General features: G+C 40.5%; 1 long non-coding RNA gene across 2 annotated transcripts in view; it reads right to left on the minus strand.

Moving 5' to 3' along the window:
- Nucleotides 1–24954, minus strand: part of LOC142600428 (uncharacterized) — a 42771-nt gene that overhangs the window by 8280 nt on the left and 9537 nt on the right. Inside the window, exons 2-3 of one of the 2 annotated variants that reach the window (XR_012833901.1) lie at nt 14092–14291; nt 6001–6108 (exon numbers count right to left, since the gene is read on the minus strand). This is a non-coding gene — a long non-coding RNA (uncharacterized LOC142600428). Of the gene's footprint in view, nt 1–6000; nt 6109–10714; nt 10767–14091; nt 14292–24954 lie in introns of those variants that run through there. The other variant, XR_012833902.1, reaches the window with a different exon arrangement.

Here is a 24954-nt window from a genome sequence, read left to right on the forward strand (position 1 = left end):
AGCAGTTTCTCAGTCTCCTCTGTAACTGCAGGCTCCCATTTTGATGCTATTAGCGCTCTCCTCCCCAGCCACCCTGCAGTCTACAGTCTTCTTTCCCCTTTGCATTGTCAGTTACTTGCAAGGGAATGAGTAATCCTACTGTCCTTTCAGGGCAGTCTGCTGCTCTTAAATGAACATAACACTCGAATAGAGGGGAAAAAAAATACCCAAATTAAACAGATAACAACTTTCATGAACATGTAGAAGATTCTTCATTTCTTGCCTTTTTCTCCAAATCACACTGTAGCATTAGTGATTTCTGAGGGCACACGTCAGTTCTAGGCAGCAAAATATAGAAAAGAGATGCCTGACCTGCGTGGACCTGCCCAGGCTTGGGAGCATAGGCAGAAGAGCTGCATCAGATGGTGGCTTAAAGAACTCAGGCCTTTGTCTTGGTAAGAGGCCAAGCTTGCTATCTTGAGTGCAGCACAAAAGTCATTACAAAGTCATCCCAGGTAAAGCAGTATGTTTACAATGGACTCATGTATAGACAAACTGCTTCAACAGTTTTTACTGAGCAGGAGGGTATCTCTGTACCAATGCCTATTGTGGGGTGGATTAGAAAGATGAACAGCTGTATTTTAGTCCAGGCTGCATTTTTAGATGGGTGAAAATAGTGTTGTCTGTAGCTCATTTTTATAGCACTTATGAGCAAGACATGAGTTCTTTTTTGTAGGTAGTAATCTGGGCTAGAAATAAAAGTAGTGGCTGGATCACAACCAGCTTGAATTTTCCCAGGTATTTCCTAGATTAGCCAACTCTTAGCTAGATAGCAAGACACCTTGAATTTAGAGGGACCAATGTTCCCTTAGTATATTGCTTTATGTGTAACTCATAGATTTATGGGGACCTTAAAGTGGTCTCCAGAAAGAGCCACACATTAACAACCTGATGATAAAACTGAAAATTTTTCATAACAGAATGTTCAGGCCAGCACAGCTCACTTTAGATGCATTTATATTGGCATTCCTTTACTTGAGCAGAGCAGAAACATGAAGCTGGTAAAGTAATGGAGATGAACTGTTTGGAAAGTCTGTGTGATCTGGGGTACACATGAACAAGGATCGCCAGGTTGTACCGTAAGGTAGTTACATGCTTTTATGGCCAAGTTGTATCTTAAGCAGAGTCAGGCCAAAGGCTACTTTGGCAGTGTCATGCCAAGTACGTGCAAACTAAGCTTAGGTTAGTTGTGACCAGAAATGAACAGGATAATCTTGGTGTGTTTGTCCGTAGGATGGAGATTCCACATTTTACTGCCTCACCATCTTGTCTCCATCACTTCTTCAAACCTAACTTGGAGTTGTTGGAAAAGAGGGATGATCCATTGTCTCATTACTTATTTAGTTTGCTATAAATTTATGCTTATGAAGGGCTGGAGGATTACACCTAAGTATGAGCCTGGCTGGAGCGCAGCTTTCCTTTTTTTCTTTGTATGCAGAGGTGATCTTGAGGGGACCTGTGAGAAGTTCTGAGATAATGTGCTTGTCTCCTCCGGTGCAGTTACCTACTTCTAGAAGAATTGAATTAATTGAATATCTGAAGAATTGCTTAACTGCATATTTCAAGCTGCCTGCCAGGGTGCTTAAGGTATGAGAATCATGTCAACCATTCCTGATAACTGAGAGCCTTGGGCCTGGTGGTCTAGAGAGAATAGCTTGGAAAGGTGGCGAGGTACAGTTAAAAGTCACCTCCTTAGACTGCAAGTATAATCTGCTGCAAAGGTGTGGAAATGCAAACATAAATCATTCCTGTTGTTTCTTGTCTCAGAGGAATGTGAGTGCTGTACAAAAAACAACTAACATGCTTGCACCTGAACACTTTACATTATGTATGCTCTCATCTAATATGTTCACTGTATGTACATTGTGTATGTAAAATTATACAGATTTCTATATAATGATTTATGAGAAATCTGTGTCTTTAGAGAACTGCTGTTATTTTACTGTGATATGTTGCAATACACTCAAAACTAAAGTATGATATATATCATAATGATTCTAATTTTGTTGTTGTTCACTTGCCACAACTATTTATTATACAGCTAACCCCTCTGTGGACACATACGAACTGAAACAAACCCATCTGCAAATTCACAGCAAACATGAAGCTAATTAGACAAGCATTTACATTGCATGAAAGTTCAAAAGTTTTTTCAATGTTTTCCAAACCTTTTTTTTTTTTGGCTTATTATAATATAGAATGCCTTGTCCTAGAATTTAAAATCTAGTTAATCTGTTGGCTTTGGCAAAGACCGACGTCTTGACTACTTGCGTAGGACTTGTTGGCAGAATTAATTAGCAGTAATAGCATTAATAACATGGTTTCTGCATACCTCAAGGGCTTCACAGTGCTGATGAATTCCACATGGTCCTAAAAAAAGGAATTAAGTGCTGGAGCAAATAGAAATGGGGTATACAGTCTCATTCTTGCTTATCAATGACATACATTCTTGAAAGCCAAAATCATAAACAGTTTTCTGGAGCATAGCTCATTGGGAAATTTATGCTTACAAAATAGCTTTATTGTATTTAAGGTGGCTATAGGGTATGAGCTATTTAGCTATGATAAACAAATGAACTGAAAATTAGTGGCACAAGAGCAGAGTCAAGGATGCAGAAAAGACCTTAATCATGTCTCTTCTTGGCTCATAGTATTTGAGTTCATGAGTAAGTGTGCAGATTAATGTTTGCTTTTAAGATTGCTACATTTTTCTAAATATTTTCCCTTGAACAATATTTAAATTTTCGACATTTTGAGTAGCTTTTTCTCTGCATTTATCCACATACAGGTGAAACAGAAGACAGACTAGCTGTTAGAATGATGTTTAGTCTCACTGTGTAACCCAGGGCATGCCCATTTTCTTTTCTGTGCATCTGTTTATTCCTTTTCTAACTTGCTTTACAATTTGGTTTTAAGGATTTATTCACCCACATTTAGGTGTTTCTTCAATATCCTGAACACCAGGGTACTGTAGCAGAGCAGCACAATGCAGCTTTTAAAAATTATTTCCTTTAGTATTTCTGTGATGGGGCTTTAAGCTGATACAATGCTATGAACACCCTAAGAAAGGTAAGGAGTAGTTAGTGGTGCTGTGCAACTCAGGGAATAAGTTTGAAGTGTGACGTGAGCAATTAGATGCTGCACTAACAAGTAGGGTGTCTGTGGTTTAGCAAAGGGTTATTAAAGGCCTACCCAAGGTGCCAGGAGAGTTCTGTAGATTAGGAATATCTAAGAACAGCTTTAAAAGAAAAAACTGTGCACCAATCTGACGGTATTGCTAATGACTGGGACCTGCACTCAGTGCACCAGTGAAGTAACTTCTCACTTAGAAAGCTCATAGTAGAGGACAACTGCTGCACAATGAGTTGTGTAAGGAACTGCTGAAAAATTTATAAGGTGCAGTCAAAGATGGAAATACTTGAATTCTGGCTGCAGGACCCTTGGACCCTACTATATGCAGTTTGATTGCTGGCACGCATGGCTGGTCCAGTGTTCAGCCTAGCTGCATGGCTGGGTGAGCTGACTGGTTGGTTCCTGAAGGCAAGAGGGCTAGAAATGGGCTCTGGAGCAGTCATTTATGGTTTGTGGATCAACTGTATCCTGACATGCCATTATGGGTTAGTGGAAGGGAAAGGTCAAAGAGAGATCATGGAAGATGCAGTGAATGATAGGGACTGACAGAATGTGTCTAATATATACTTTTTGCAGTACCATCCAGGTTTGGGTAGAGGTGAAGGAAAGAATGGTCTCTTGACATGCTTTGACGTGTGTTTTGTATTAAAGGAAGAAGCATTACTGCCTTTCCTGTAAGCGTCTGGCCAGCTCAGATGCTATCTACCATGTTGGCTAGAACGACTAATATTTAAGTTTCAAAAAGGGAGTTCTTGAGTTTAATGAGGTACAGATTTGCACTTGTGCACAATCATGTCTGAAGTAGAAATTCTTTCATTTCACGTTAACAAATATCTTGATTTTTCTGATGCTAATTGAGGCATTTTAGATAGAAGTTTCTAAAGAACAACACAAAAAATATAATTCAATGCATGCTCCAGAAGGTTTTGTAAGTAGGGGCTTTGCTTCTTGTTTTGAGCCCAGGGCGAAATGTGGAATGCCAAGTGTACAATAATTTGCCTTGACAATCAAATTATGTCTTAATTATGAGATGTGGTGGTGACCTGATGTATTGTGGAAAAGAATTTTCACAGAAAACCTCCAGAATATGCTGTTTTATCCTGTGGGTCGCTAAGTTCCAGCTATGCACAGTTGGATGAAATTAATAGTCTTCTTTACGGAAAGAACTGAAGCTTGTTTATACTATTTATTGTTGCTTTGTGGGGATGCGTGTTTATTATCTGGCAACGATCCTAGCTCTTGCTCAACTCACTCTACTAATAGTATTTTTCCTACCTGCCCGTGTGGTGAACTCAGTGCTGGAGTCAGACAGTAAAACTGTTGTTTCTACCTCATGAATCATCCTGAGTAGCAAAAGAGAGGTGTTCCAGCAAAGTCAACTGGTCAGAAGTGTCCCCAGCTGGGAAGGCAATATACAAAATACATCCACAGCACAAAGCCTACAGTTGTCTAACCATCTCTGCACAAGCATCACAGAAAGAGTATTGGAAAAAAAGCAGTGAGAGTGACCTTCTTACACCAGCTGAGAGCTGAGCCCACAGTCTTTTTTTGTCATAACATTGTCAGCAACGCACTTCAGTGCCTTTCATCATGATTGATTAATCAGGTTCTATGAAAAATGATGTTAAGCCAGCAGAGTGGGTTTTTTTTAGTCTACCGTCAGATTGGTGCACAGTTTTTTTAGTCTATGTCCTCTGTAGGCTTTCGTTGATAAAACCAGCTTTCATATGGTGGTGAAAACATAAATGCATTATAAGAATATTTGTAGGTATCAAATGAACAGCACATTTCTTCTGGCAGCATCCTCAGAAGCTTTTAATCCATGCTGGCTGCTGTTTTGCATATCACCTGTTACCTGGTGGGAGAGACCAGCTCCTGTTCCAAAGCACTTGGAGCAGTGTCCCTGGCCATGGCTCTCGCTCGCCAGTTCCCGGGCAGTGCTGGGTGCAGAGGTGGGGTCATGTCCTTCTTGTTCAAAGATCGTCCCTACTGAGGGATCTGCCAAGCTCTGGAAGGAGTAGAGGCCTCGAGCAGTATCTCTGGCTTGCTTTTGTTTAGGAGCACCTTTGAATGGAGATGACTTTTTGGTGTGTTGAATGGCCTATGGAGCAGTGGTTTATGCAAGCGTACCAGCCTCACGCCGGCGTTGCCATTACTAGTCTGGAGAGCAGGTGAGGGAAGAGTCGACAGTGCTCTCTGCTATCCTTGAAAGACTCTCTCTCTGCTTTTTGGCATTTTTATAAAGATGTGTTTCACAGAGGATAGTTATCCTCCTAAGTCACAGATCTGTCACTAAGGTGGGATTTTCCACTGGTTGTGAAGAAATTGGATGAGACTGCTGGGAACAGAGTAAAAAGGCAGAGCAAAAATTCAGAGGTCTGAATGCAGTCAGACCTTTGACAGCTGGGGAATGATCTCCCTGAAAAGCTTTTATTTCAACAGGTTGACAGATCCAGAGGAGACAAGAGATTTGTTCATTTTTTTCTAAGCAGTTACAGCTGTTTTCCTCTGTTTTTTCCATGATTCCACTCCTTGTCCCCCCACCACTGGCCTACATAGTTAACCAGGAAATCAGCAAGTCAGGAGATGGGAAATGTGGTATAGTTTCTGTAAATACCACAGATTAGAAGTTGAGGTTGAGGGTGTGGCATCAGCAAGCTTTTGTGAAAACTTACAACTTTAATGACTGATTTGGGTGGATTTTTTTCATTTTCAGGATTATTTGTAAGAACAAAGGCCAGTAACATTTTATTTTTAAGAAAATAGGGGTTAACCTTTTAATTTTGCTTAAAGTAGGCTGACCCATAGCCTGCAGGCCTCCATGTTTACCTGTGTGTTTCCGTGAATCTGACACCAAGAGCCATGAAGGAACCACTTTTCGTGCTTGAGGATTCTGAAGGTCTGCTTGCTGCACTTTGGTCTTCAAGTATTACTCCCCTGGCATTAAATGAAAACAAAATTCTTTTGAAATTCAAGATTCCAGTCTTTTTCTTTTTTTTGAGGCCACTAACCACACTAACCAAGTGTTGTTTGGTTTGGGTTTTTTTCCTCTTGCCTTTTCTCTCATCAAAATCTAACAATAAAGGAATGCTACAACAGTAAGAAAGGAAGAGTTTATCTTTATTCTCACAGGATTTTCCCCTGGTTTGAGTGCCTAGGGAATTGCTTTCTCCTCTCTGCCTCCCCCCCCAGCAACTTTAGTAGTATGTGTCATGGATATGCAATCTCTATGCAGAGGTCTTTGCTGAGAGATCTTTTTTTGAAAGACCACACAGCAGAGGGTGAAAACCCCTTCTTAATTACTTCCCACCCACTGGCTGGTATTGTAAAGTAAAAGAGTCATACCAATCGTCGTTGCAGAAAATGCATTTTTTACAGCTTTTTGTACCTTCAGCTGCTGTTCTGCCATTAATATTCGCATCTGTAGCAATGCAGATGTCAGATTATTGTGACAGTAAAATGGGACAATTAAGTTTTCTTGCTCAATATATGTTAAAATACTATCTGGAATTAGTGAGTGCCTCTGTCTAGATGGTTGTATCAAAAAACAGGGGAGAAAAGTATGTTCTCATTCTTGAGCAGTCATTCTATCAGGTGTCATTGTGGTATTTTCCCAAATTAGTAGAATAGTCCTGGGTTTACTGTTTCCATCCTTTTGTTACTGATTGTACTTGAATATTTTAGAACATTGACAGTGGTAGACTTGGACTCTCAGATCAGAGCTCAGCTGTTTATATTCCAGCTCAGATTCAAGACCTCCTTAACTGTGTTTTGGGTCCAAAGTCTAGTCTAAACCTAATATGTATGTACGTTCCTTGCTGTATCTCCAGTTTGAGTAGATTTATTTATCATTTCCAGAAAGGAGACACTTATGAGGTGCAGTAGATGAACAGTAGATCATGGCTTTGTAAAATTATATCTTCTTGGGTTTCGGTGTTAGGCAACGCGTAGCTTTAGGTTTAGTTTTGCTCATGTCAAAGTGAGGAGGAATTTTGCCATTGATTTAAATTAGTAAAATCAGATCAGGAAAAGTAGTTTTGTTGTAAGACCTGTACAGACCAGGGCATTAATTCTCCCATGTGGAATATGCTTAAATTGCAGACATGGAAATGTAAATAGAAAACATGCCAATGTGACTGAAACAGTGATGCTAACATCCTAGCTAAATTATTCACACTGAGCTGAGGCCTACTGGTTTTGTTTTAATTTATATCCAAGGGTTTTAAGAAAACTTCACTACTACCCAATTTCTAAATCTTTTTGCTGCATTGCCAATCTATTAACTGCTCAGGTTCATAAAAGACTTCTGAGCAGAACCGGTGTGTCTCTCTAGGTGGTGAGCGGAGGGTACAGGTGCTGGAATCCACATTGGGATGGTAGTGTTGTGAGATCTGGGGTGGTGCTCTTCCCCTCTGCCCAGGTGGATTGTGATCACTAGTACTAGTGCATGAATCATGTCACTTACAACTGCGTGCTCTTGGCAGATCTCCTGTGTCAACTCTTATGCTTTGGGTTATGTTGAACACTAAACATTTATTACTGTACATTGCATTTCCAACAGCACTGATCCATATGGATATGAAATCCAGAAGAGAAGCTGCTTTCAGAGATGATATTAATGACCGTGGCATTTATTCTTCATCAGACCCTTGATGTGGTTTGACAAACTGCTCTTCCTTTAATGATGACTCAGTACTGTGCTGTTTTTGTGGCTCCTTGTAGCAGTTGGTATACCAACTGGCTAAGCATGTGTCAAATGCAGTAGAGCAGACACAGAGTACACAAGCCCCAGGTCACTTGGGGCCACGTTTCTAAAGGTTTCCATCAATTTAAATTGGAGCCAGGCACCTAAGTACTTAGCAAAAAAAATCTAGTCTTTGCTTCTTAGTGTACCAGTCACTGAATCTTGAAAGCACAAGACAAGCTCTGTGGATAAAGTAATGCTAGAGATGTGTTTGGAACAAAAATAATGTACAACTGGCATTTAAGCCACTGTTGGCAATGACCATCTAATTGAAGGGACCTCATTTGTTATACAAGCCACACAGGAACTCATTACAACAGCCTGTAAACTAATTGCTCCCCGTGTGTAAAAATTAGGGGAATAATTAGGGCTTTGTTTTATTTTGGATGCTTCTGCTTTTGTGTACCAAATTTGAGAGGGACTGCCATGAGAAGGTCCAAAGATTCAGGGAGAAGCAGAGCCTTGGATGGAGCAATCTGTCCTCTAAACTACAGACATGCTGACATAAGAGGATCTTGCTGAAGCCTTAGATAATATGAACAGGAATCCATGGTTGCATGGTTGGATTTTTTTTTCCTGTTGTGCTGAGCACTCTCTGTTGTATTTAAAATATATTGAGTCTTCAACAGAATGGTTGTGGATCCCTGCATGAAAGAAGGAAGTGTAGGTAGGTGAGCCTTGTAGAGCCCTGTAGATTGCATGTATGGTTTTTATGGTTCTTGCCCTGGAACTGAAATTCCACCTCAGGGAAGAGAGGAGTCAGGGCCTGAAACCACAGCGGTGTGCATTCAAACCAGACCAGAAATAGGGACAGGGGTTTAGCTCCCTCTGTCTCATGACAGGTTGCTTGATGCAAGGATGCCTTGAGGAAGATAGTGATTGCCCCTGCTGCCACGTTTATCTTGGAAAGCCTCATGTTTAAACACATTCTAGGCAGTTATTTTGCCAAGAGGGATATCTGTGCTTCACGTTTGGATAAAACCTTGTAGCTCTTCTCCAGGATTCGATTCCTTTTTCTGGATAAATGACATATGCTGAAGCCCCGCTGGGCAAGCTAGTTTTTTTGCTGAGTAGGCAGGAGGAAGAAGACAACAAACTCTCTGAGGTACTGGTCATTCTCCAGGAAAAAGGGTGATGCTGCTGCAGGCTGGCTTTTTCATTCAGGTTTTCTCCAGCTCCCTCAGAGTTGGGACCAGCCCAATTCGGCAGTACCGCTGTCGTTTTGCTTACTACAGCTGATATACACCTAGCAACTTTTCACATTTGTCCCTTGGAAGTTCTGGTAATGCTCACTAAGGTGGTATCAAGCCTGGGACAGACCAATTAAAATGGGAAGCCTGTTTCAAATATGTGTTTCTGCTTTTTATCAGAGTTGCTTTTGGTACTTTACCTGCTGTAGGCGATCCTGCTCTAGCGGGGGGGTTGGACTAGATGATCTCCAGAGGTCCCTTCCAAACCCTACCGTTCTGTGATTCTGTGATTCAGAGGAACCAAACTCCTTCCCCAATTGAAAAAAATAAATAAAATTTCCCTTGGAAGTATTTTTCATGGGCACTGTAGTGATTAAATTATACAGCCATATCCTTTGGTCATGAATCAGAGAGCTTCTCAGTCCCTTAGAGTTGTGGATACAAGAATAGATCTAAGGAGTATTGCTTTGTGCTACAGCACAGGTACCCTTGTTATTAATCCGTAAGTACATAACCCACACTTGGCAAAGATGACACTTATTTCTGGTGATTACACAGTAATTACACTCAGCCAATTCCAAATTAAAAAAAAAATGAATAGTTCTTTGCAACACAAAAAGTTAATAGCAATATTCTGTAATTTACTTGTGATGAAAGTGTACACTAAGGGTCAGTGCTGCTGCTCACTTGGGTTTTGGCTCATAAAATGAAATTATATGACTATATTAAGTCTCATCTGGCTTTTAGGATTCATTACACTGGAATCTGGTTTTGTTTCCCTTAAAATAATTACTGGGAATTACATAGTTTGATGGCGTTAGTTAGGATTTATGCTGATGTAAACTGAGATCAGTTTCAAGCTCAAAGGTTTACAACTGCAGTGGGAGAAGATGTAGAAGTATTTGTGGGTTGATTACTTACTACAGGGTTTGTTGTCGGCCTCTCCTTGTAGGCTGACAGTGACAGATTGCACTGTCAAACAGAAGCTTGAGACTGAGTGAGTCAAAGAGCCTGGGCTTGAAGTGCTGGATTTCTCAAGCAAAAGGCTGGGTGGTAACGGAGAGGTTACTGCGCTCTATTTCCATATACATTCCTATCAGGGAGGAGACACCAAGAGGCACTAAGTGAAATACAAGCCACATTAAATACATGAATTTTCCTTGACTGTAACATTGTCTAATTTTGTATATGATGGAACATTTTGAGGACACTTTTTGTGTGCGTTACAAATGGTGAGAGCTTTGGTAGGAATTATATTGTCCTTGTGTATACTTCTAAGCAAAGATATGGCAGAATGTCAGCAACTCAACAGGATACTTTTTGAACACAACAGAAAAGCAGTGTCTGGAAGGGATTGGGAGAAGAAAAAGAGGCTGAATGCAATTAAATTATAATAGGATGATGATTAAAATTCCCCTGGTTTCTGAAATGGGTATATAACGGATCTTAACTGAAGGCATGTGTAGTTTTTTAAGACAGCTGAGTAAAAATGGCCATTCATATCTCTGCCTAGCCTTGCAGACATGTATACCTATGAGTGCTAGTGAATCTTCTATCATCTTCCCATTTAGAAAAAAACCCACTAAAACCAACAAAACCAAAATACCACCTGTGTTATTAGTCCAGAGGTTCATTGTTTTCTTTTTTACTCTGGTATAAATACGTGAAGTAGAAAGAAATGTGGTTGTCAACATAAAAAAGAGAAATCTAACTCTCTGCAGGAGGATTAAGCTGTAAGACAAACCAGGTATTTGTATGTCTCACAATACAGTAGATCTGCATTTCTTCTCCAATACATTCTTTTATATTAGCTTTATTGGGCAAAAGAATAATTTTTAGTTAAAAATAAGGCAATCTATTTCATGCAGTAAAGGGAGTGAGGAAAAGGTTTCACAGTGTTACAGCAATTTCTGATTTAGAGCCCATAATACTGTGAGACATCTGGATACTTTTTTTCTCTAAATAGGTTGACCCTTCTGCAGTTCTCTTGAGTGAAATCCTGGCTTCATTAAAATCAAAAGCAAAATTCTTATTGACTTCTGTGGGCCAGGATTTTGTCTCGGCACACTTTCCATAAGACCCTTTCCTCTTTCAGACCGTGGCTCTGTGGAGCACTTAAACATATGGTTACCTCTCAGAATGTCTATTTGTTAGCAGAAAAATGCTCTTGAAAATATGTTCATCATCAAGATAGGTAATACTAGCACCACTCAGAGACATCAGCTGAGAGAAAATACATTTTGAAAAAAAAGTTCTAGTTGTATTCATTTTATCCTGTGAACATTTAGCCTGCTTGTAAGAATCCAATGGGTGCATTTTTCCTTTAGATTTGCCTGGTAACTTTTCTTCCCTGGCTTCCATAAAAGCAGAAGTCCTTTGATGAATATTGCTGTGGAGATAATTAATTCCAGTATTTCATTAACTGTATATTGAAAGTAGAAGAAAGAAGGGAGGCTAAAGAATCAGAAAGTGGAGTAGCCAGTTTAAAAGCATGTGGCTCGTAAAAAAGTTGTGCTATTGCTGCTGTTCTTCCAAGGAAGAATTTAATTAGTTGCCTGTTCGCTACTTGCTTTTTTATGCTCTTCAGATTTATAATACAAAAAAGGTGAAAATACATCTATTGGCTTATACTTTAAACAGTCTGCCAAAAAAAAAAAAAAAAAAGGAACATTTAGGTCAAAGGGTATTTGTCTGCTGAAGAAAGGGAATTGCAGATTGCTGAGGGCATCTCATTAACGTCAGTATGCGCTTCTCTGACTGAGTGGCAATATGTGGGTGTCACAGCTGAACAATGAGAACGTACCGCACCTCAAATGAATCCTCCCAAATATCACCTTCCCTGGCTGCAGCTTTTTACCTCTGGTGAAAGCCCGGTGACTAGTGATTTCTGGAACTTCCTTTCAACTTGCAGGCTGTTGCTTTGCAGCCCATCCAAAATAGTGTTCAGGAGAATTCAGCATGTTGCAGAACCAAGGGCAGTCGCAGGGCTTGCTTCTAGAGACACAGAGATCACTAGACACTGCTCAGCTCTGTAAGGGGTTGGGAAAACTGACGTGTGTTAGTTATATGGCTAGGTGCTGTAGATCCGAAGTTGTCAGTGGCGCGTACCTGGCTCAGGAATACAGTTAGAGCTGACCCCAAGGAGCTGCTGTGGAGAAAGTCACTTGATACCATCAAAGGTCTACCACTTTTCACTAAGTTTTTAATTAAAAAATGTGTATATGTGAGTATAGTCAAAGTAACAAGCATAATTTTCGTTGTGGATCTCTTGGAAAAAATATGAGTATTTTATTTAAATCAACAAAATCTGCAGCTCCCATTTGGAAATGTAACTCCATATAGCCCTTCTGGACATACAGGCCTTTGCATTGGGAAGGCTGTGGTAGAAGGAAGGGCTGCTGTAATTTGCATTCATCTCATTAGTTTGTTTATAGAATGCCCTAAAGAGAGACTTTTGTGTGAGTCAGTATGAGCAGATGGAAATAAGACACCTAGTAATAAAATGTGTGCTTAAGGAAGACATAAAACTTTACATGAAGGCAGAGCAAATTGAACGTGGGTCCCACTTACTTTTAAGACAGGTTGTACCAGTGTGAACAAGGGAAGAATTTGGCCCAGTGGACATTGCTAATTTGGTTTTATGTACAAATACAAAGATAGTGGGAGCATACCATATTGATAATTAGGGCTTCAGGGTACTGGATCTCCTTAGAGCTATGAAGTGCATATGTGTTATAACCAAAAGTTAAAACAATACAGGCAGTGAGAAAATTTGTGAAATCTTTTTTTTTTTTTAATTCCCTGTAATAACATGCTATTTAAATTCTAAGACGACACTCCCCTGATATTTCCATTAACTGAACCCAGTGTCCCAGGAGGAGGTGAAAGGGAGGAGAATGGGTGTTCACGTTTCCTGTCTACAGTGAAGAATTTTCTCATACCTATGACTAAGGAGGGAATTTTGCAGCTGAGGCTGTTTTTCCTTTCTGTCTACTATGTTTCTTAGTACAGTGATAGGAGAAAATAGGACAAAACAGTGCTTAACATCAGTCACTTGACCAGGGGAGAAAAGGGGGAAGGGGACATGCACATGTTGGTGCAGTGTCTGGTGCAGGGGTGAGGGACAGACCTGTGACCCTGCAAAACTTGCCCAAGGAGACTCAATCTGGTTTTGAATCCTTCTGTATTCACTCTGACTTTTAACTTCCTTTCAGAGCAGTAGCTGTGTAAGAACTTTGTTCTATCTTGGTCTCTTGCTCATCCTTTTCCTCTGGTACTGAGTTAGCACAGTCTGTGGCAACCTGCTGCTGGTTATTTTAGTGCCTCCTTGGCTGCTGCACTTCTCCTAGACCCTTCCCGGGATCATCCTAAATCTTTCCTACTGCCTGTACTCCCTGTACCTGCATGCAGAGCCCTGACAGGATGGGTATGGGCCCCTCAAGCACTCAACAGCTGTTGAGAGGCTCTTTGCCTCTTTGTTGAAGGCATCTCTGATCTTCCTCAATACCACAAGTAATGGACCTCACAGTCGCAAGACAGTGTAGTGCTCAAATTATCTTGGTTGAAGGCAAACAGAAGAAAGTAAGGTTTAGTAAGGTTTTGAAAGGTGGTAAACCTTGAACATTGCCACTTACAGGCCGCAAACTGTATTTAGAACTTGAGTTTTTGAATCTGAACTGGGGCAGGTTGCCCAGCATGGTGAAGTGTCTGCCCTTTGGTATAAACAGATTAGCTATTACACAATCTGATATAAGGAAAGGTAACATAGTCTAGTCTTGGTGATGACATCACCTTTAAGAGTGAAGAAAAATCCTTAATGGTTCATGGGGAACCAAAGAAGATTTGCTTACGTGTAGCTCACCGCACAGGTCATGTCTTAATGACGGATAGTCTGCTGGATATGCCACAACCCATTCACGATTATTTATATCCTCTCCCATGTGAGATTACAACATTTCCCTGATGACAATTACAGCAATGGCCTACCTGGAATAGCCGTATGAAAGAGTCTCTGATCTTTCAATTCACAGGCAGCAGCCAGAGACGAAGAGCAGAGCCAGCCAGTTGGTCCAGATGATCTGTCTCCACTTGGTCCACAGAACCTGCTTTGAGAGGTTCTGTTTTGCACAGTGATCTTCTGGACTGTGCACACAAGCATGGGGGAGGCAAACCTATTTGCTCTTGGACTTTGAGCACAGGGAAATAGGCAGACATTGGTGAATTTAAATAAGGTAAATATTGCATAAACCTGCCGGCTACCTTAATTATTTATGAAGTAGCAAAAGAGTTTAATTCCTGAAGCAAGAAGGACTCAAACCTCAAAGCTTTCTGTACCTGAGCCCTGTGACTTAAGGTCATTGAATAATTGACCTCGAGATATTTTCCTTTGACTGGAGAACATACATGCAAAATTCTGAAAGTCTTATCAGGGAGGACTTGTAGGTATGGTATATGGGACTGGGTATTATCACACTTATAAATACTGCTGGTATCAGGAAAGCTTATTTATATCATTTGTAGTTTAATATCAGCTACAAATGTTGTCTTAACAAATAAGAACGATATTCAGATTCTGACAGTACTTTAAATGTACCCTTTAGGCCATTTAAACTTTGTTTTGAAATTAACTGTCCACTTCCTGAAACATTTCAGAACTGGGAATTTTACATTATGTGCTCCAGCTATGGTTAGTCTTGAAGAAAAAATGTGTTCTAAGGGTCTGTAACTCAGAGTCAGAAATGGTGAAGCAGGCAAAGTAAAATTATTTTATAATCTACCAAGAACCATTTCAGGCATAAAACTGAATCTCAGATTCAAGAATCTTGTTTTACCAAAAGACTAGTTCTTCCATATGTTTTAAATAATTCTGAAAAGTGCTGTCTAGAAGCTAACGTAAGACTATTCTGCTTACTCTCTGGAATTCTTTATACAAAATTTGTTTCAAAAATATTGCTGTTTACAGAGGGAAGCATATGGAAAGAGTTTCACATTTTTTTTTTTTCTGTATCATAGCTGGGATTGATTAGTGTGATTCAGCTTTAAAAAAAAAAAAAGAAAAGAAACCAACTCCTTTACAGCAGTAGTTGCTTCCAAATGAATGGATCTGATTTCCTTTCTAATATTTACAGGGCAAGAAATGACTGTTCAGTTTGTTTTAAGAATCTTCCCTCCTGTTGAAGTTTATTAGGTTTTGTCATTCCAAAAATAGTGTTTCTGGTTCCTTGAGTTACAACTCCTTATTGAACTTTTTAGTAGGGGTAATAGATTTTTATTCTGCTTTCCACATTGTGCTTTTATCAGATCTCAGTTTGGAGCTGTGACTTGTGTTCTGTGAGGTCTTGCCCCTTTTTTAGCCTTCAAAGAGGCACAAGGGGCAGCAGCATGACCATGTAAACCCTCAGTTTATGTCTCACAGCATTGTAACACATGACTTCATTATTCTCTTATAATGTATATACCGCTGTCATCAGCACTTGACCTCAGGTTGACTTTCAAGTTCACAGTATTTATATCTGAAGGAAGCTGAATCAAAGTAGGATCAAAACATAAAAGTAGACAAGCTGCCGTAACCTAGGAGGACTTCTAAATGCACTGACTCACTGGGCACCCCATTAAGAAAAACTGAGTAAAAGTAGATTTTTCTTGTTCTTAATTCTGCCTTGGAAAAACTTTTCAGAGATTATTTTCCTTAAATTCTGTCTTCACAGTCAAGCTCTGTACTGTACTGACTTAAAAAAAAGACCCAGCCTTCAAACTTGGCCAAAAGAGATATAAAGTTTCGCCTTAAAATATAAAGCTTTGGAATATAATAAACAAAACATTTTAAGCCAGCAAACAGTACCATTTGTAAAGTAGATTAAATTTAGACCTTGTAATAAAGCTGTTCATAAAAGCAAATAAATAAATAAATAAATAAATAATTATCACTCCACCACTGTATATATGTCAGGAGTTCCTAGACTGTCCTGTACCCTGTTGCCCTCATCCCATTAGTCTGAGAAGCGCTTTTGTCATGGTGTGGGAATTGCTGGGCTGGTCCCTGTGCAAGGCTGTGATTCTCTCCAGCACCTGTCTTTGCTCTGCTGCAATGGCTGCAGGGGATCTGGTGCAGAATCCTGATGGAGATGCCCAGCATTGACTTGTTCACACTCACCAGTCTAGAGCTTATTAAGTGACTCACTGTTCTGGGTCATTTGTTTTCAATGCATTGCTTTTGTGAAGCAAAGATGTAGGAGGTGAGGCTAAGCTGACTGACAAAGAAGATGGGGATCCTAATGCAGCAGCTGGGATATGGAAAAGGAACTGCTGACCAAAGTGTGCCTGTGCTTTTCACCCAGAGAGGCTTATGTTCCTTGAGATTGCTTACCATCTGGGGTCTTTGGCCTAGGCTGAGCTCATCTTAAGAGGTATTTGCAAAATTGAAGACTATTCTGGTCAAACAACCTGTTGGAAGCCATGGAGTTGCTAGTCTTTAGCTTATGAGGTCAGTGCAGACTCAGAAACTTGGTAATGGCAGCCTTAGTTTAGAAAGATTGGCTATTTACTATTGCGTCCTGGTTTCGGCTGGTATAGAGTTAACTTTCTTCCTAGTAGCTGCATTTTGGATTTAGGATGAGAATAATGTCGATAACACGCTGATGTTTTACTTGTTGCTAGGCAATGTTTACATCAAATCAAGGACTTTTCAGCTTCTCATACTGCCCTGCCAGAAAGGAGGCTGGGGGTGCACAAGAAGCTGGGAGGGGACACGGCCAGGACTGCTGACCCAAACTGGCCGAAGGGATATTCCATACCATATGATGTCATGCTCGGTATATAACTTGGGGTAAGCTGGCCAGGGGTGAGACCACAGCTCAGGAACTAGCAGGGCATTGGTGATCTGCCTTATACTACATTGTGCATCAGATTTCCTGGATCTTGATGAGATTTCATACTTCAGTTTAGATGGTGCAGGAGATGTCTGAGATGTAACTATTGAACTCGTAAGAAAACAGTTTTTAAAATTGAAAGCATTTAAGTCAAACAGAGTTAGTGATATGAAAAATGAAAGGCAGTGTGTTGCCAAAACCGTATCAGTGACTGAGAATTTCAACCGCTGTTTGAAAATTATAGTCCTGTGCTTACACTGTAAGTGTATATTATAGACATACCCTGTACAGAGTAATATGTACTTAGAAGCAGGATGTAAGTACTTCAGTAATGTAGAACGAAAATGTGCCAGTTGAAACTGCTTCGCTTGTCATCCCAGGGTTGATGTATGCTTCTGTAATAAAAAGTGCATACAAAGAGGTTCAGCATACAGCTTGCCTTGTAGTCCAAGCTTGGCAGCTGACCACAGATTAGATTTTTCAGAAAACTAGAGGAAAAGTTGGGTTTAGACACAGGAATATGAGGAAATATCCAACTCGTGAGTATGGCTTAGAACTCTTCAGTCAGCAGTGGAGGAGGAGAACACATCGGAAGGAAATTCAAAATAAATGAGCAGCCAAAATGGAGAGGGAGGCTAAGGAGGGAAGCAATTTAAATAGATCAGGAGGATTATGTCAGAGCAAGGAAGGTATCTTTTAGATGGCAAAACCTTTTTTTTACCTCCATTAGTCTTCTGCATTACAGTATCTCTTGTCAACTAGTGAGGGAAGGAGGAGGTGGTAATGAAAATAGCTATTTTAGATTTTTTTTCTCTTCAGGTTTTTGATTTTGGAACTCTGCCTGGCTCATGGAAATTGGTACTGAAAGGCTGAGCAACACTGAGGGAACAGGAGTTAATCTCTTGACCGACCTCTTAACTCAGGCATTGCCAATATAGAAATTAATTAGAGGTCTTTCAAGTAATTGAGAGCCATTACTATTACTTAATAGACCACAGTGCACAGAAATCCTTCATTGTTTCTTGAACTAATAAGGAATGTGTTCCTATGAATCATTTATATGGCACCATAAATATACGCTCTGTGTGCCAAACGGCGCTGGCTCAGGTGCCAGAGGTGTGCTCCCAGGGGGACGGGAGCCTGCCAGCACCCTGCCTTTCACTGTGATAGCTAGCCACCACGGCTGCCCCTGTGTGACTGCCCCTCGGTCTAGTGTCCTGGAAGACAGGCATTGCAAGTTGCCTCCTGTATGTGTGTTTCCTGCCTTGGAGATTTTAAGAACTGTATAAATGACAACGTTTAGCAGTTAGACAGTGCTTTCTATCTTCCAAGCTTTGTATGAACATTAAATAGTAAACATGTTACCATAAACATGACAAATGGAGATGGAAATAGCACAGTTTGGGTGAAATTGATAAGCGACTCGGCTAGAAACTTTCATGAGCAGGGAGATGAACCGAGCTCAAGCTGTACTGACCGAGAAAGATGCAAAATTGGAGTCATAAAAAATAGAAGACTGCTGCTCTGCAGTTGGATGGTTTCTAATTCACTGTCAAACTTTGCTCTCAAATGTGCCACCAGTAGTTGGGGACAGTGGGACGGAAATTTACGTCTTGGTCCTTGCTCATTACGTGCTTCAGGACAATGGTGTTAGCAGATCACTCTTGCTCCTTGTTATGTCAGTGTGGGACTTACACCACTATGGAGTGTGCCCCAGTAGGAAGTCTGTGATTCTGTACCAGTTTTAGGTAGGAGTGAGCTGTTGGAGACCAGAACTGAATTTGTAGTCGGTATAACTGCCCACAGACCTGAGCTGTGATCTGGAAGCAGTGTCACTGTGGCACCGCAGAGGTTCAAAGGAGCTGCGAAACTCAGTGGGGAAGCTCTGCGAATAATCAAACGGTCAGCCCAGGCTGTGGCTGAACTTCTGTCAGCACCTGCACTAGTGGGTTTAGAGCTGGCTCTGGCGTGTTTGCATTGCATCGCATTCCTGTCCCAGGGAAGTGACTCATAGCAGACCTGGACAACTTGATGAAGGTTGTCGTAAATGCACAGAGTTTCCGTGCGTTTCAAGTGAACTTGGTGAATGCTTGGAAGAGTATTCCACTTTAAACCTTTTGAAGTTTAAAAAGTAGACAAACCACATCAGATTCAGGAAATCTGAACTAGTAAGAGCTGGAAGTTGGGAAAATACTCAGGAAAAGGAGCATATATGTCTACCCTCTTCTTTTCCTTCCCTTGGTGGCCACTTGTGGCCATAAGTGTCAGCATTAGGATGCTGGGTTAAATGGACTCTTGGTCTGAACTCCTATGGCCATTCTTTTGCTCTGGTGTCAAGGAATCACCCTAGCAGTGAAATTACCTGTCAGAGGGCCTGGCTAGTCATAAGGTGGCAGTAACTGAGCTGTGTGCGGCTTTTCAGCCATTTCCAGTTGCCAGAGGTGAGGAATGAGAATTCCCTGTCTCCCCAAACCTAGCAACCTTTCTTTTTTCCCCAAGGATTCCTTCTTTCCAAAGGAAAGAAGCACCAGAGTGGCAAACCTGGCATTAGAGATGCTGTTTTCAAATGATTTATAATGCCTTTGTCTATTATTGCCTTCTGTACGTGTCTGGCACCATTGCTTATATGCCTCTTGAGTAATTAAACTGTAAGCCAGAAGGTTGAGGTTCAGAAAGACAGTGTTTTTCCAGAAGAGACACTGATGCACCTGAGGGACCAGAACTGGGGTGAGTGATTATGTTAGTTCCAGCTTTCAAGGATTTGCCTGAAATACTGATTGTCTTTCTAAGATTTCAGAGGAATGGGGATCCAGTAGCTGACTGTTCTGGGAATGAATTGGTGGTTGTTAACAGGTGGTGTACAAACAGATTTTGGGGTTTGTTTGGGTTTTTTTCTACAGATAGCACTCACATGTTTCTCCAGATCATTCATAAAACACATGAAAAAACATACATCCAAGAGTGAAGCTGTGCAGAATCCCCTCTGACACGGCTCTGGCTTAGGATTCTGTTTCCAGCTGGCTCTTGAGAACTTCACGTAGTCAGGCTTCAATCAAAGTAGCGTGTTAATTTTTCTGTTTTGTCCTTCAATGTGCTTAATTCAGCTAAGGAACTTACTGATGAAAGACTATTAGGACTGAATTTATCAGAGCTTAGGGTTTGTCCTGCAGTTCAGGAAGTTTACCTTGTGAAGGTAGACGTGTTTGATTCAAAGCCATATTTTGCCATAGGCAAAGTAGATTTATATTTGTCTCCCATCTCTTAATAGCAAGTCCTTAATAATCAGGAAATAAGTACTTCAGGACTTCCTTCCTTCAATCTGTATTGATGGAGCTGGTCTGCACTATTTTGTTCTGTATGAAATTTCTAAATAGTCCTGGAGACAGAAAGCAACTGAGTGGGGGTTACTTTGTAGCCTGGAGATGAGACCTTGAGAAAGACAGGATGTGGGTTGAAGCTCTACACAGCAGAGGGGAGATATCCCCAAACCAGTTGATATGTTGGAAAAGATATAAGAAGGACAATTAATAAATTCATATAACCAGAAAAATCTTTCTCAAGATTTAAAGTATTTGGCAATGTCAACCCAAATGCATAATTTTTAAACAGCTTTTTTTTTTTCCTCCAGCAAATTTTCTAGTTTAGATGGTTGGGGTTGTTTGGGTTTTTTTTTTTTTTATTATTATTATTATTTTTATATAGTTCTAATGTGGAAATTGATGTAAATGCTGAGTACGTGGGAAATTCTTGTTACTACCCATTAGCATTTGATTTGTACATTTCCAAATAAGTACTGTACTCTTACAAACGATTCAGACTAATTATCAGACAGGGAGTTTGAAAAGCAGATGTTATTTACAAAAGGCGATAGACAGGAACTTATGGAGAATAGTTTGGAACAGAAGAATAGAAGCAGAGACCAGCAAACAATCTGGTTTTTTTCTTTTTTCTTCTTCTACTAAATTTAGAAGGCAAAGCTGCATTTTTTCCAGTGCTGTCAAGAGTGAAGTGCCTTATAAAATGGAAGAGATTTAAAGTAACTCACAAATAAATAGCTGCTGTAGCTAGAGGGAAAGGAATAGCTTAGAAAAGGAAGAAAAAGAAATCCTGCAGTATAAAAGAGACTTAGCTGAGTCTAAATATGAACTTTAATGTCACTGACACTTTTTTCCTGAAATCATACATCCGACCCTGTGGAAGACAGAAAGGGGAAATTCATTCCAAATCCACAACGTAGTGAGGGTGTTCCTTTAGCATTTTAGTTGAATCTTGATCATAATCAGTAGCAAATCAAGTTCAGTAAATCAGATTTCTGCTATGAACAGAAGTGTTGAGTGATATGCCTCAGTCTTTCTGATGAAAAATTAAAATATCTTTGGAAGATTTTTGCAGAAACCACGTAGACTGAATTTTGGAGTTGCCATTTCCTTATGTGCCACAAGCATTGAAACAATTATTCTTTATTTAGGTATTTTTAATTATGGAATTTTAAACTATGACTTTTATTCCCCACATATTCTCAAGGTCTCCAAATTAGGAAGATGCAAGGCTAGCAGAGTAGTTATTACCATGGATGCATCTGCCATAACAAAACTGGGGACAGAACCAAAAAGTTGTGAGACTTTCTGTCAGAGCAAGGAAGTGTGCAGATGCCTGTTGAGAAAGGGCTTGACTAGCTTAAAATTCACTAGGTGGGAGAAAAAACATAGCTCTTGCAGTGGACCAAACCAGATTATCGCAAAGATGATGGTTTTCCTTATGCTATGAAAAAGAGCATTGGTCAAGTTTTAGAGAGGCATGAAAATTCACTTGATCCATTGAAATTACATTTATTTCTGTCTGTCTTTCCACAGAATTCAAAGTTTAAACTTAACAAGGTTGAAGGAAGCCTGCCTGCATTTTCCCCGGTCAATTGAAATGGGAGCATGAGCGGACCTTCAGTTTGCAATTTGGACAGGTCTGGACTAATCAAAACTACAGACATGTACATTTATAGCAAAGGTCAGAAGCTGAATTGTTAACACTCACCCATAATTAAAAACCCTGAGTTAAATTTGGTAAGGAAAACTCATCTCTTACCTTGCTGTAGCAGCTAAGCTTTATTGAAAAGCCTAATGCATTTTATGCTGTTACTGAATATTGTAGCTTGAAGTTTTGATTCATGTCTCGAGCTTAGTTTGCAATTAGCGATCCTTAGATAATGTACTGTAAATCCTTCTAATAAACCCACAGAGCCTGGTTTTTGTTCAAAGCATTGGGTTGATAGAAGGCTGCTTCCCTCAACACTAGTGCTTTTACAAGCAGCGTATGCCATAAAAATGCTGTTAATGTGACGAAATTGTTTACTTGCTCCTTAAAGAACCTCACACTAACAACTGGGAGAAGTAGTGGTGCTACAATTGAGTCAACAACAACACGGCCCAGAATGTGAAAGCAGTAGGTTTATAGTACATTGGGCTGAAGAGACAGGCCACCCCACGCAGCTCATCAGACAGGGCTGCCTCATGGAAGGCTTCTTTTGTGGATTTCTGTAGTAAGTGGATAGGCAGGATAAAAAAAAGCGTGAGTATGATAGAGCGCTACTGGTGCTGGCTTGAAGGTCTGTGCTAAGCTACTGGAAGGGTGTGTTGTAATTTTACAACAATTTTACAACTTGAAAGGGAAGCTGAAGTAAAAAGAAGCTGACTGAGAATATGTCTGAGTGGAAGACCCAAGACTTCTTGTAGGAGCCCAGCTCTTTCCCTCTGTAAGAAGGAAAGCTTGTTCAGGCGCTGGTATCCACCACAGTGGGGGTTACAACTTTTGCTGACTCCTTAAGAGAACCTGTGCGTCCATCCCACGTCCCTGCCTGTCTGTGGGAAGAGAGTTTGCCCCTCGGATTGCAGCAGCAGCATTGTGAAATTGGGTTTGATATCAGGGTTGTATCCTTGAAATCTCATCTCCTATCTTCAGCTATATCACTGTCTACTAAGATACTGTCTCTCCTTGCAAACCTTCCTTCTGTGAAATCCAGGTCACAGTCATTATCCTGATAATACTGAAGGTAGAAATGCTCCAGTGAGCAAATTATCAGAAGGACAAAATCTATTTTGGCAAGTCTCTTTGAAATTTGTGGATTCCTGGCTCTGGCAAGAATATTTGAAGCAAATACGATCCAAGGAAAAAATTATTTTACCGTTAATTCATCATTTTGTAATAATTCCAGTTGACTTCAGTGATAGCAAAATAGTGAAAGTGATTAACATTCCACTCTCTACCAAATAAAAACATAAATTCCTCTGACTGGCAGGTACGGATAGTACTATTAATTGGAGGGAAAATGGATCTGATGCATTTCTAGAATTTTAGGTGGCCTGAAAGCTGCACACAGTGTGTACTAGGGTAACCACAGGAAGGTATCTCAGAAAAGGGCCATTTCTTGGACCCCTGAAAACAAAAGGGCCTTTTGTAGTTGCTGACATTTGGTCAAAGTGGGCTGACTCACTATTCTGCTTTTGTAGTGTTTCATATCAGTTTTAAATTTTTGCAAGTCCTCAGCTTAAGGAAGCCTTTTCTTCTAGTGATTTGCCCTACTGCTTTTACTTCAGACCCTACCAGGAAAGAAAGTGAGAAGTTCTCACATGTGCCCCTGACACTAGGGAACAGTTACCCAACATGATGTTTGTCCTGGGTGGATGCCTGCTGAAGCCACAGAGGCACCAACTGACCAAGAAGTTGGCCTGTGGCAGAAGTGCATAGGATATAATACTGCAGATAGCACAACCCGGATGTTTGGTCATGTAATGCCACTCAGCTATGCACTTATAACAGGAGTGTCAGGAATAACAGTAACGTGGAGTATGACCAGGGTTTCTGTGACCTTATGAAGTGGATCTCCATGAAGCTTGATGTCCTATGGGTTTGTGTGCTGAGTACCATATAATGTGCTGCCCTCCAGAATAATACCCGCTCATCTTTGAGACTTCGTGGCCATCTGTCACTGCTATAGTTTGTCCCCTTCCAAAGTCCTGAGTGCCACTTTCCGCAATGCCTCTTTTTTCCATCATACCCCTTAATCTCCCTTTTTCTCCAGACCTTCTGTGCAGGTACACGTGCACACTGTAGTTCTTCTCCTTGTTCCCTACATGTTTAACTGTACAAATCTGTGTAAGTTGATTAGTTCTGTAAGGTGCTGCTTCTTGGAACAGATAGGGCTGGTTTTGCCAGTCTTTCACTTATTAGGAACTCAAATATAGTCTCCTCCCTTTAGTTGGACCTCTTATTTTCACAGAACTTGCAGAATTTTCACATCTTCAGGAACTCACCTGTATTTTCAATCTGACTGATATTGACCAGTGGGGTAAAAAAATTATTAGGAGAAGGGGCTGACAAACAATGTGATTGAAGAAACAGTTTTCCTCAGGAAAGCAGACTAAAAAGCACATATACAAAAAGTTTTGAGATGGTTCTTGAGTAATAAAGGTGCGCACAGCATTCTGGGATAGTCAACAAAAAAGCATAAGGACCATCTAACAGATTTCACTAAGTATCTAAAATGAATATATGAAATAAATGTGAAAAAATATTAGAAAACATCCTTATTTTCCATTTATCTGAAGGTAGGTTGTCAGCTTTGTGAGCAGGGAGTGCTGACAAGGCCCGGCAACCCTGGCTGTGCTTGTGTGATTTGAGTAGGCATTGGAGAAATGAGTTTGGATGTGGCATTTCAGCCCTTTTAGGGAGTAGAGTATCACCTGAAAAGATGAGAGACTCCATGTCCTGAAGATCTTACCAGTTACAACCTGGATCTGAAAAAATGTAGCATTGTGTGCATTTGCAGATTAATGAACCTGACAGTAGGGGACTCTGAGATGTTTGGATGGGGGATTTCCTCCCTCCCTGCCCACCATCCATGGGCCTATGTTTTAAGTTTCAGCTTGGGAATGAAGAGGGAGGGAGGAAAGAAAGAGAAGCCAAACCTTTCAAAGCAGCCAAGCCTCAG

The sequence above is a fragment of the Balearica regulorum genome, chromosome 2 (genome assembly GCF_011004875.1).
Source record: "Balearica regulorum gibbericeps isolate bBalReg1 chromosome 2, bBalReg1.pri, whole genome shotgun sequence".
In the NCBI taxonomy this organism is placed as follows: domain Eukaryota; kingdom Metazoa; phylum Chordata; class Aves; order Gruiformes; family Gruidae; genus Balearica; species Balearica regulorum.